This window comes from Falco biarmicus, chromosome 1, assembly GCF_023638135.1.
Source record: "Falco biarmicus isolate bFalBia1 chromosome 1, bFalBia1.pri, whole genome shotgun sequence".
NCBI classification, from domain to species: domain Eukaryota; kingdom Metazoa; phylum Chordata; class Aves; order Falconiformes; family Falconidae; genus Falco; species Falco biarmicus.
This window is the reverse complement of record NC_079288.1, coordinates 107,097,319-107,110,367: the sequence shown is the minus strand read 5'-3', so window position 1 is coordinate 107,110,367 and position 13,049 is coordinate 107,097,319. Positions and strand designations below refer to the sequence as shown.

General features: G+C 40.2%; 1 long non-coding RNA gene across 2 annotated transcripts in view; it reads left to right on the top strand.

Moving 5' to 3' along the window:
• LOC130142861 (uncharacterized) overlaps window positions 1-7,824 on the top strand; it is a 28,384-nt gene extending 20,560 nt beyond the window's left edge. For both annotated transcript variants that reach the window (XR_008819556.1, XR_008819557.1), the window contains 4 exons: window positions 1,768-1,894; window positions 2,073-2,136; window positions 5,057-5,906; window positions 7,692-7,824. This is a non-coding gene — a long non-coding RNA (uncharacterized LOC130142861). The remainder of the gene's footprint in view (window positions 1-1,767; window positions 1,895-2,072; window positions 2,137-5,056; window positions 5,907-7,691) is intronic.
• The last annotated feature ends 5,225 nt before the right edge of the window (window positions 7,825-13,049 follow it).

Genomic DNA, 13,049 nt, shown 5'->3' with positions numbered 1-13,049 from the left:
CACATCCAAGTTTGACCCAAGGAAGTTTAAATAATTCTAAATGAGTAAATAAATAGAGGAGGAGGTGTCACTGAGAGCACTAAAAGGAAACTCGAGGTATGCTATCTACGTATCTGTTTCTGGGTTTGGGGTTTATTTAGGCTCAGCTCAGATTTTGGATTGTTATTTCTCCATCAGAAGTTTTTTTGGCAGTTTTGGGAAGGGTGAAGGCTCAGATCCAGCATGTTTGAGTTGTGCAGCCCAACGTAGTCTGTGGGCATTGGCAGAGGTATGGGGAGCTGGAGGACTTCAAACCAGGGACGCTGTCAAAATGTTTGCCTTCCACAGCTCCCCTCTCGAGTACCAGCTGCAAAACGTCAACACCACCTTCCTTAGAGAACACGATTAATTAAATGAGGCTTAATTAATTAGTGTCAATAAAGCAGATGTAGCAATTATGGTGAAAGTAAATAAATGTACATATTGTAAATTTTTATCTTCTCTGCAAAGGATTTGTTCCAAAATCCCTGTGGCTATTCCAGTCCTCCCCACAGTGATATTGGGAATACCACTGGGGAACATTAAGAGATAAACTAAAAATTGATGAGGAACTAATGTACTTTTATAAATTTATATCGCAGAAAAACAAACAGCAAGCATATGTCTTTATTAACCCTTTGTGGACTTGTTGAAATACAACCCTGATGATATTTAATTTCCATATCATCCACACCATGTGCCGCAAATAAGTAAACTATTTAAAGTTTTGGGGGTTACTTGAAATGTTTTACACCTGAAAATCCCACTGAGGCTTTTGAATCATCTACCAGTGTCACCCTTCAGTAGTTCAGGGAGAGAAAATGAGGTGGCTATGGCAATCTAAGCTGTTTGTATGCAGATAGTAATCAACTGTGCATTTATTCTGTGTGTTTACTCATTGGAGCAGATTCTGATCTCATTTACTGTGCTGAGAATTAGATATAATGATGCTAAACTTGGGTTAGTTACACTGAATGTAGTCTGATGCCAGTAAAGGAGAGCATCAGAACCCCAATGATCAAATATACCTCATCTCAGGCAAATGGGACACCTCTTATAACATTAGTAGGTACTGATGTAAAGTAATCCAGAAGTTGATGTCAAGGGAAAGAAAAGGGAAAAAACCTAGTAAGGGAATGAAAGAACAACAACTAGTAATCATGAAGTTATTTATTGTATGTGTCTGTGCAGCTGGTATTCTGCAGAACCTGAATGTGCGTCTGAAAAAGCAAATTTGGAACCACACCAGACTGATATTTTTGTGAGGACATGGGCAGCTTTGAAATGCAGGCTTATTAGGAATGAAATGTATTACCAATCCAGTCAAGACGTTAGACTATTATAAAGGATTTGCACTGAATGAACTCTCATACCTTGTAGATAATGAGGACGATGCAAACTCAATGTAATGGACACTGTAACAGCGACACACACTTTGAAAGAGGCAGAGAGAGAACTTTCTGAGTTGCCTTTCAAATTTTCTTCAGAATTATAAAGAGGACAAATTAAGTTGGGTAGAGATCCTAGCTATAAAGGCAAATGGGACTAATGTACTGGAAGAAGCAGTCAATATATTAAACTAAGAGTACTAGCTGTGAAAGTTAATGTATTGCACAGTAAGTATCGCGTTGAGGGGAACAGCTAGACTGACGGAACCCACAGAGGCAGCCACACAGAATCACCTTCTAGTTATTAACAGCTCACAGATGAGATTTTTATCTTTCGCTCAATGCTCTTTTTGCTCTGCAGATAATGACAGTTTTGGTGGAGAGAAGATGGAAGCTGGGATATGTTTTACTGGAGTATAGGCAGCTCACTAATTCATGCTGTACAGAAGCCACAACTCCTGCCTCGCTGATGAAGTAAATGGATTAAGGTAGGCAGCAGCATATGGCCGGGCTGCCCTAAGAGATAAGTTGCAGTCAGAGTCCACTTTCCTTCCTGCCTCAGCCTGTGTGCTTTCCCCCTGCCCCCAATCACACTGATACTGGTTAGCCTTTGTGGAAAGAAAGGTTTCCATGGCCTATGCCAAAATATCTCCTTTATTTCTTCAGGTGACAGCATTTCCTCTGCAAAGGATGGCCAAGGAACCAGCTCATTATGGATGCGTCTTCAGGGGTAAGGCTGTGTCCCACCAGGGGCAGCGCCATGAGTGTACTGCCCTACTAGTATGAGATATTTGTGGATTTTCAGGTTTATGTTGTGAGCTTTGTGTTTATGCATTTCTCTCCTTGCTTTCCAAAAGCCAAGATTTAAGGGTAAATATATCTCTGTTTTATGATGGTGCAGTGAGTCACTAACCTTATGAGATGAATGAGTTTGGCTTCTGTTCACAGGTGAATACTTCTTTACTGCCTGTCTCAAGCAATTTTTGTCTCAGTGAGTAAATGAGCAGTGAAATAAGTAATGAGATAAGTGAAGGTACAAACAGAAAAACAGCTAGTACAAAGTTTAAAAATAATTCTAAAAAAATCTACCTACAGAGTGAGATGTGTGAGAAGAGAGAAGGCAGCCTTTTCCTATGCCCAGCCATAGGATGGAGAATATGTTCAGGCACCTGACAAGGCAGATGGATAATTAGTGCTATGGGTTAGGACCTGGGCAGGCACTGCTGGTGACCTGGCGGTTGCCTTTTAGCACTTAACTTGATTTGGAAATCCCTTCCTCCTGCTTTAAATAGGTATTGGCAGAGTTGCACAGGTAAGATGATACACACAGGAAGGATCATCTTGCATTAGGGGCTAGGGCAGCAACAAGCGTGCTCATGCTTGAATTTTTTGGATCTGAAAAGGAAAACCTTTAAAAAAGAACATTGCAAATCCCCCTTTCTAGTTCTCTCAAAGTCTGAATTCTCCCCTTTTAAATGGGACACAGGGCTTTTTTTCCTTCCTCTTCTCTGTCATTTAAAAAATTACTTTTTGTGCACGTTCCAATGCATTTTAGAGGGTTTTTATAAGACAGCTTTACCAGCTGTCGGCTTCCAACTACACTAAGCTTTCTATGATTTGAGCACCTATTCAGGCAATGGTAACTTTAAATTTAATTGTCAATGACAGGTTTTACATAAACACAAAATACAAATAATTTTCAGGGACTTAACACACCAAAAAGTAACCGGCTCTCCATAATGTTACATCCTTTTCGCATAACCTTGTTTTATATTTTGCGTAACACTTAAAAGAGGGGGGAGGGGGGAGCCCTGTAATTAAGGCAGTTGAACAAAATACTCAGATAACAAAAAACTGAACATTTTCTTGTTTGCAGAAAGTCAGATCTTATCACCTCTACATATGTAAGAATTTAGCCAGGCTGGGGAATGTCAAAATGGGGCTCAGCAGGGTAGTATGGTTGCAGTCCTTGCTACCAGTCCTGTAATAAGCTGAACAGGTTCCATCACCATGTCCTGTACATTTGGCTTAATTGGCCCAGTCTCTCCAAGGAAAGGCAGCAGTATTGATTTACTGCACTGTATAAATGTGTTTATAGCTTGGCACCAGCACATGTATGCTCACTTTTTTCCAATGTGGATTTCAAATAAGCCCTTTGCTCAAATGAGTCTATTAACTTTAAAGTGCCTAAAGCTAAAACTGAATTATGAGAGGCAAGCTTTTGGGGGTTGCAGTCCAAAACAGCTGGGAAAGGCTCCTCGAGTCTTCTGTTAGTACCTGTTGTGATTGATATTTAAGCATCACTGGTGGAAAAATAAGTAAAAGCAAAGCTGGCAGCACACATCACCTCAGCCTGGCCTGCCTTTTACTTTAGCTGGCGCTCAGACCCATCTGATACTACAGGATTATTAGATTTAATATCAGCTCCTGATTTAAGCCAATGTGAAATCAGAATATAACCCATTCCTTCCTCTATTTATGAATTTAATTTCAAATAGTCGCATTTCCCTATTTCTGTAGGGGGTACAATAGACTGGGGAGAAGATCATCTAACCGCGGTCCCTCCAGCAGTCTATTTCATGGGTCTGTTCCAGTCTTCAGTGTTTTAACGAGCTGGGGCACAGTTCCCTTTTCTCTCCCAGCTCGGGGGACTGCACAGAGCTGTTCTCGGAGCCCATCAGTGCTGCCCTGTACGCTGCTAGAGGGGCCGTACCTCTGCTCTGTGCCTGATACTTTCACGTGTAACGGCAATTATCATCCCTGCAGGGATAGTTAATCAAGCAGAAAGGTTTAGCGGACCCCTAAGTACAATCCATAATGACATATACCTGCTCAAGATTAGGTCTCTCCAGCTAGGGAATAAGACCGATTTCTAGTTGCTAATAGTGTGACTCTATCTGGAATTAAAATACCCATAGCGGAAAAAAAAGATTTTTAGAGAACAGAATTAAATTAAGGAAAGTAAAATCTAGGGTGAACGTCAGGGGTAAAAAAAGCTATGGTAATGTCTACTAAACTGTGGAACAATTTCCCAAGAAAAGGGCGTGATGGAGTCCCACAGTGTGAAGAATTGTATCAGCATCAGGCACAGCCTCAGGAAGGAAATGCCCGAGGAGGCAGCATGGACTGGCTGTAACAGTGCAGGCACTATGCATGGCTGCAGAAAGCTGTGCCACCAGCAATGTAGCAAGTACATGGTGTGTGGGAAGGCACACTAAATGTATACTTATCCTGTATTAAAAACTATGTGTATTTCTCAGGTAGGTAGCAGCTACATAGTTTGAAATGCTGCCTCCGTTTAAACTAGTGGGAATTTTACAGCAAGCACCAGTGACTCTGGCTGGTATTTTTCTGTCCCATCCTCAGCACATAATCCCTTAAAAATTCTTCAGACCTACAAGCACATGATTTTTCACAACATTGCTATGAGTTAAAACGTTGGTTATTACTGGAGATTTCTGCTTTTTAAAAAAAGAACTCTTCTTTTGCTTTTACCTCTAATATACCGGTCTAATAGGCACAGGTAGGAAACTAGACACAAACCAAAAGCATTTCTCTCAATTGTAGGAAGAGAAAAATACAACTGGACTTGCTACAGAATAAGAACTAAATGCATTTCTTTGTTATGTTTTATTTTGCTCTTTTCCCAGGGAGTTTGTTCATAGTTTCTGGTGAATAATGAGGAAGGAAGGATCTCCTGATCTGTAGCTGTCTGGGGAAAACCTTTTCTAGTAGAATTTTTGAGCACGATATTATCACAAGTCATATGCTGCTCTGAAGAAGCATGGCTGCTCTGTCAGTTGGGAACTGCTCCCTTTCCAGTCTGCCGTCCATTACAAAATGATGCCAGCCAATTACTTTTTGCGCAAGTGAAATGTTTATGCGCTGACTGAAAAAAAAACCCTGTCTGTGTACCAAGGTCAGGATACGATGTCCCATTCTCTATAGAGATTAGCTCATGTTACCTTGTTTCTGGATACAGCCATGTGAAAAGAGCTGCAGACTTTATGAAGGCATACAATTTTAATTAAAAATTATAATGTGCTGATATCTTATTATAATGCAAGTTGAGCTTGCAAATTTTTGCAGAGTACCTAAATTTAGGGACCATTATTTTTACTGCAACATTTCTTGGACCTGCTATGATTAGTAAATACTGGCTTGCATAGATGGTCATTCAGATTAAAGGCATTGGGATCAGATGAGGAAAAATTCACTGAACCCATTTCGTACAACATCAGACACCTCAGTCTTTACCATCCAAAACAAAGGCACGGAGATGTACTAGTCATGACCCACTTAGCTGTTCTCTGTAGATTTTTGTGTCGTCATAAGAGAAGAACAGCAGAGAAGCTGAGAGAGGAAATAGTCCAAACCGACTTGCGACAGAGCAAGTGTGGGAAGCTGAGCAGGAGGGCTGAACCAGAACCAGAGCTGTGCAAAAGAAACCACCTCCCATGGCTTGACTACTCCTGGGCCCGGGGAACAGGACTTTTGTAGGTAAGCAGGATTGCTTCAAAGATACATGGTGATAATATCATTTTTTCTTTGTAACATAGAATACATGGATACCCTAGTTTCTGGCCAACCACTTAGTCCAAGGCACTCACAGTCACCTGTCCCTTGCTCCCTGGTGCCAGCTGTGAGGCAGTACTGACAGACTCTTTTCAAAGTCTCACAGTTTGGATCTGTTCAGGAAAAAAAGTGCCTATTGCCCCTCACCAGATATGCTGGAGGGCTCAAAAAAAAACAAAACAAAACAAAAAAAGACAAAAAAAAAGACAGACATGGAAAAAGCAATGGCCATACCTACCGTTTTGGCTTTTCCATTACTTTAGGATAGACTACTGCCACTTCACAGTGCAGTTCATCTGCTGGAATGAGATTGGTGCCATTTACATTTGTCTTCTATTTTTATATTTGTTATTTCTTACATTTTGGAAAGCTTATCCCCTAATTTTTTTGCTTTTACTTGACTGGCCCCACTTGCATGGCAACCCTTTTCCAGTATTTCCCATCATGTTTCAGAGTGGGTTTAGCCAGCGGCTGGGGAACTACAAAAAGATGGGAGACCCAAGATCTCCCTAGAGCTCTGCAGGTGACTGGGTGACCTGGGGGAGGTTTCTCTCTCAGCCCCACATACTTTTCTAGTTGTAGAAGAGAGATTGGGCTCTCATATTTAAAAGGGCTCAGGATTCTCAGCTGGCAGGCAGTCCTGCCTTCTGCAGTATCTCTGTGTGTCCTTTCTCTCTCTCTGGTGTATCCATTACCTTGATATCAAAGTCAAAGGGTTTTCATTGCAAAGAAGTGGGAATTCCTGTTGTTTGTTTTGTTTTTAAGATTAGAATGAGATTTCTTTTCAGTTCATCACAAAATCAATCAATCAGTGAAAGATTATGTATGTTATCTCTTGCTCCAAAGGAAGAAATGTTGTCCACTGCAATTCACACACTCTATTAACAAGCGTAGGCAGACCTTGGAGATACAGCAGCCATGTGTAATCAGCAGAAAAATCTGTCCTGCTTGGCTGAATTGCCTCATGAGAATACAAATGCCAAAATGCTGTGACCCTTGTGAAGTTAGGGCCTCTTGCCAGCACACAGTATCTCTTAGTTTGTGGGAAACTGAGGCAATGCTTCAGCAAAGCAGGGACTTAAATCACAGCACCTCACTGCTATGCACAGGTTCACCAGAGATGTCTGATCCAGCCAAAATCTGCATAATCAGCCTGGGACACAAGATGAATAGTTGTGATGGAAGCTGTATCTTTCATTTGCTCTGTATTTTCTGCCTTTTCTTTCTGTTTGTTTTCCTCTTTTTTCTTCCCTTGCAATTGTCAAGGAAGCATCTGTGAATAAATGTTACACATTAAAACCCCGTTGCTGCCTGCCAGAAAGGAAAATGGCATCTTATTTGTAAACAATATGTAATTGTTATTGCTGTCTTGTTGCAAGTTATGCCCTTGACAAATTATAGGGACTTATTTAGTAGCAACTGATGCTGAGGAAAAGCATTGTAACTAAAGCAGAAAATTAACTGTTGTGTTATCTTTGGGAAATGCAATGCACTGTTTCAAACATCGTAATACAAATGCTTGGTATATTTTGCTCTTGGATGTGTTTGTGGTCAGTTCAAGGGAAAAGTACAACGTTTTTCCATGCTTTTGTCTGTGTGGCTCAGTGTTGGAGTCATGGATGTTCAGTTTGGTGAAACACACAGAGGTGCTGAGACAGCACCTGTCCAATAGACATACTGGTCATAATTCATATTTCATCTCACATACAGGCCTTGCAGCAGCGATGGAGACTTGGGTTCTAATCAGGATAGCACAGCTAAACTGGTCTGAGTAACAGACATACTGCAAATGGAACACCATCTTGGATAATGCCTGTAGGTCCAATGCTGACATGTCATACCTACCTTAGATTGGCACCCTCAACACCTATACTGGCAGGCAAAACCACCAACGGTCACTTAGAGATTTTTGTTGTTCTTTTTTTAGTGTTTCCATGTTAATGCATTTTGTATTTCCTTCTATTTTATTTCTTTGGGGTTTGTTTTTATTTTGTATTTTGTTTAATTAATATTAACAGATTTTTACAAAGCAAATCAGGAAACACAGAAGAGGAGCACTCATCACAGTTCTGTACTGTTGGAAATCTGGTGTTGATTTCTGCACGCTAGCAAACCCCCTCTCTCAGTAAAACTTTAGCTACTATTTTTCAGTTACCTGCTATTTATCCAACAAGTGTTTTATGTTAGTGAACATAATTTCTCCCCTCACAGTTCAGAGGAAACATATACATTTTTTTCATAAATTATGGAAGCATTTTATAAAACGCTGGGTAAAATAGTATACAACAAATGGTGGGAGCTAATGTAAAGTTATTATCCTTCTTGCTTATCCAAGAGGGTTGAGACCATAATTCAGAAGAAGTGAAAGCCCTGATCACAGAAGTTTATTATTAACTACAGTACCATAACCAACATTCACAGAAGAAAAGAGCTCTGAAAAAAAGCTGTAACAGAGTTTTTGCCATACTTTCCACCTTGTACTCTTACTAATTGTCCTGTTACTATAAGGATCCCTTTGAAAGTCTAATAAGCTTTTTATTTTAAAAAATAGCCTAAGGTAATATGCATAATTTAAAAATACTTAAGTTATAATTTAAAAATATTATAGTAAAAGAAACTGACTTTGGACGATGTGATTTTTCCCAAGAGCTGATATTAAGTCTCTGGAATTCCAAAATAAGGCTGAGTGAAATGCTCTCATTTCCATCTTGCCTTCATCTCTTAATAAACCAATGCCCCATATGATTATAATTCATCAGTTGTACTGTGACAGTACCAAACCACTCCCTTCCTAGGGTAGAAACTGCCAGATGAGGTCCAAAAACCTCTGCCCACACATCACAAGCACATGATGAGAGCTGAGTGCTTAGGGTCGATATAGCAAAGCTTCATCTGTGCAAAAACCACTGGAGCCCCCCTACGCGTATCTTGGTCTCTCTGAAACAAAGCCCTGAGCAAATGCAGCTCTGTGACGGCAATCTGGGAAATACGGGATAGTACAGAGTACATTGTATTTATTGCCAGCCGACGCATGTCATCCTCTCTGTTAAAACTCTCCTTCTCTACATTGCACCCTCAGAATCATTTTCTTGCTAACAGCTAATGCTTCAGCTAGCAAAGAATGTTTCTTTTATGATTCTGAGGTGATCTACAGAAAACGTGCATCCTGCCCGAAATGGTCTGCCAGGTGAAACTCTTCAGAGAACCTTTTTCAGGGAAGGCTCTGGGAATGCTCTGGTTGGGAGCTAGGCACATCTCCTGGGCTGCCATATGCACGCTTATTTTCATATTGCAGCCTTAGAATCTCTTCAGTTTTAGATTCTGAAGCTGGAGGGGTCGAGGCAGGGAAGAGGCTGCAAAGTTGCTTTCTGGATTGCAGATCTAGATTTTACAAAATATTCCTCTAATTTCTACAGCAGGAAGGAGGGTCTAACAAATTTCCCTTTAACTGGACTTCTAACTTAAAAATCTACATAGAAATAGCAGCTCACCCGTATAAAATTTGTTTTCTAAAGTATTTATTTCTTCTTCTAATACACTTTTCTCCAGATTACTGATTTGAAAAGAGCAAACTCTGTAATCTCCATTTAACCTCTGGAAATACCGACATAGGCTTTAATGTAGAAGAAAATATTCTGACTAATTTTAAAAAGTAAAATACAGGCAGAACGCAGAATGATGTTTGCCCATCGCATCTTGCTTGTCCTACACAAGGAGCAGCGACTGGTGATGCTGGATCTTTTTTTCCCAGAGAAGGGTGCTGGATGCAAGATGTATGTAACAGCCTGGTGGGGTACTTTGGATAATGATTAAACAGCAAATGAGCACAGTGCTGCTTACTGAGTTTTCAATGGTAAATTTGGCCAAGACAAATTTCAAGAGTCTGGAAGCCAAGTTCCTTAGATCTCGTTGGCAAGAAAAGAGGCTAATACATCCATCCTTTATAAAAAGGTGGCTGTGAAGAATTTGTCCATGCCCTCCCACTGGTGAGAAATTTCCATATGCACTCTATAGCAGTCAATGTCATTATACCACATAGACTGTAACTGAAACTAGTGGTGAAGCTTGTCTTTATTAAGACTGATCTACTATTAATAGAATATAAATATGACTGAGTGTAATGGCTTAAATCCCTGACAGCCTCAGGTTTGCCAACAGTGGATTTCCATGCGTTTTCAGCCGGGAATTGGGAACATTGGCTGAGCACAGAGCATTTAACATGCCGCAGATGGTGCCTCAAGATTTCCTGTGCACGCGTGCGCAGAGGAGCAATGGTTGGGGAAAGCTTTGCTTTTCCATCTTCCTCAAGACACTGGTGGAAGAGGAATTCTGCCTGTTGTACTCAGGGTATCAAGCACTTTGCAGAGGTCCTGTAAAGACACCTCATCACCTTTGCCGTAACACCTCATAGTGCCTTGTTAGCTCGTCTCTTTTTATGGTCCTGTAGGTAAAAAGGTTCATCTTTAAATATCCCTGAGGCTACCAGCAAGAAAGTATTGAACTGCATAAGAAAAAACTTGAATACAAAAACAGATGCATACATTTGCTGTGGGGATAAACGAGTTATGATACAGGGTGAAACTCTGCTCCAGCTCTACTGAACGGCAATGCAAAGCAGTCCCAATGCAGCCAGAAGATTTCTGAATTGACGCCAGGCTGAAGGAGAGCAGCGTTTGTCCTAGGATTATCATCAGGCCCCTCACAATCACATTTTCACTTATTCTGCATGGATGGGGACTTGTTGACAATTCCCTGAATTTCAATTTGGAAGAAAGATTTTCATGTTTGACCTTGTATCTCCAACGCCATGTGTCTGCCTGCCTCGCCCACACACTTTATATCAATCCTGTTCCCTTTCATTTAAGTTACATATGATGTAAGCTATAGTAGCAATGCCTGTTCTTTTTTCTGTTTTGTTTTTGGCTTAGAGCATTATCAAGTGGTCCTGGATTTTAGTTTCTGCATTCACTTCATTGTTTTTATAAAACTGCCTCGGCAAATTTGGATGACCGATAAGGGTTGAACTTTCTCTCACCCTCAGCTGCTCTGATCGGAATTTTTAAAATCCCTTTGGACTGAACAAATGCAGAAGATATTATTGACAATTTTCAAATAGTTAAAAGATTTTTCATACATAAATACTTAGAAGCCAGAGTTTTATCTGAACCTAGTCTAAATGCTCTGAGAACTTCTGAAGGCCCTATAAGTAGGGAGATACCTTTCTTACCTTCATGAGGAGGAGGGGACAACTCCTGGCAGTGGCAACAGCATTGCTCACAAGAAGCTAATGTGTGCTTTCCCCAGCCACTGGCAGAAGACAGCCCAGGGCTAAATATATTGATATCCAATTAGTACCTGAAGTACCTACTCATAGCGACAGAAGTCACGTGTGGGCCACACACGGGTGGTGTGTGGTACCCAGCTGAAGCCGTGGGTATCCCTCAGCATCTTCTTTGTAAAACTTTTATGTTCTAGTAAGCCATTAAAACATTGATCATCTCTTAATTTTGAGATGATAGTCCTCAAAGTCACAGGAGGATTAAAAGTGAGAGAAACAAAGACATTACCAAGAAAGCAGCTGGGTACTAAATTGCCCTGGAAGGCATTAGGAATGACAGATGCTCAGTCTAAAAAACAGTGGCTAAGAAAGGAAACTCATAGATAGGAATGAAGGGCTACCTTGACAAGAGCAGCTTAGCAATTTTTGACTCTGCTGTGATTTGCTTTTTTTTCCCCATCACGTTTGAGACACCACCGCCATGCAAAAAAAAGGGGGAAAAAAAAAAGCGCCAAGTTATTTCAATGTAAGCATGTTAAATAACTGGCATCTTTCCTGAAATCTTGTAACATGAATTGTAGCTCTATGCAATTAAGTCAGCTGGGTTATAGTATCCTGCAAAATTAGACATCTATAATGGGAGTGTTGACAAGTCTTTCAGTGTAGCAATGCAGTTGTGCCCACTCAGAGAATGAAGCAAAGCTCCTGGGAAATAATTAAAGAACATTTTGGTCAGCTTGTGATGCAAATAGGATTTTTTCAGGTTATGCAGAAATAAACTGGAAACCCACAGAACATCAGCAAAAAAAGACTAAAATAATGAGACTGACTGATGATATTTGTCCAAATGGACCTGAAAGGAAAAGGCTGGGAGGAGAGAGGACAGGAAGGTTTCTGAGTAGCTGTAGTTCAGGAAAATACCTCTCTCCTCTCCATCTTTCTGATGTTTTTTATTTTTGTAGTCTGATGATGAAGACAAAACTAACCCATCTTTTCAGTAATCCTAAATCTTTCTCCTTCATTTGGAAAAATCATGCCAATTATGGCTTCAGATTCACGTTTTACTAATTCAGACTCTTGTTAGAGAACATCATTTGCATATTCAAATGTGTTATTTTCACTAGTCTGTGGCTATATTCTGTGTTAAGCCAAGCTTTTCTTATGTTATCTTTTAACAGTGCTACACGGAGTCTGTTAGTTACATAGACCATTTCCAATTCGAATTACTGAGAATTAAATTCAATCAACCTCAAGGAAATCAGCAGAGACCACCTAGATTTAAACAGATCTATCTGACACAAGAATACAACGTTATACTGTAATCCAGCTCCTCAAGTTCACCATTGACTGAAGGACATTTAGAAAAGCATTCCCTCCAACTGAGCATACTAATTCCCAAATGAAATACATCCTCTTTTTCTGCCCTCTTTTTCTGCTGACATGATGAAATACTGATGGTCAACGATAATACTGAATAACTATATCCAAGAGTTAACACTCTCATGGCATACCTTTCATACGAGCTAGCTCAATGCTTCCAACTGTTTTTGAACTGTGTTACATTTTGCTTCAAGGAGCAAATTTAGTGCAAAAATATAGAGGGAAAACAAGTATTTAAAAATTGATGTATTAACTGTTGATGTCTATCTAGCAAAGCAATCTTTGGTTATTTGGTCAACATGATAAATTTGGGAAGTAGCTGGCCTTCAAGGGGACACTTGGGAAAACAGTCAAACTTAAAATCAAGACTTCAAAACCTAAAAAGCCTAAGCTACAGGGAGGAGTCAAGT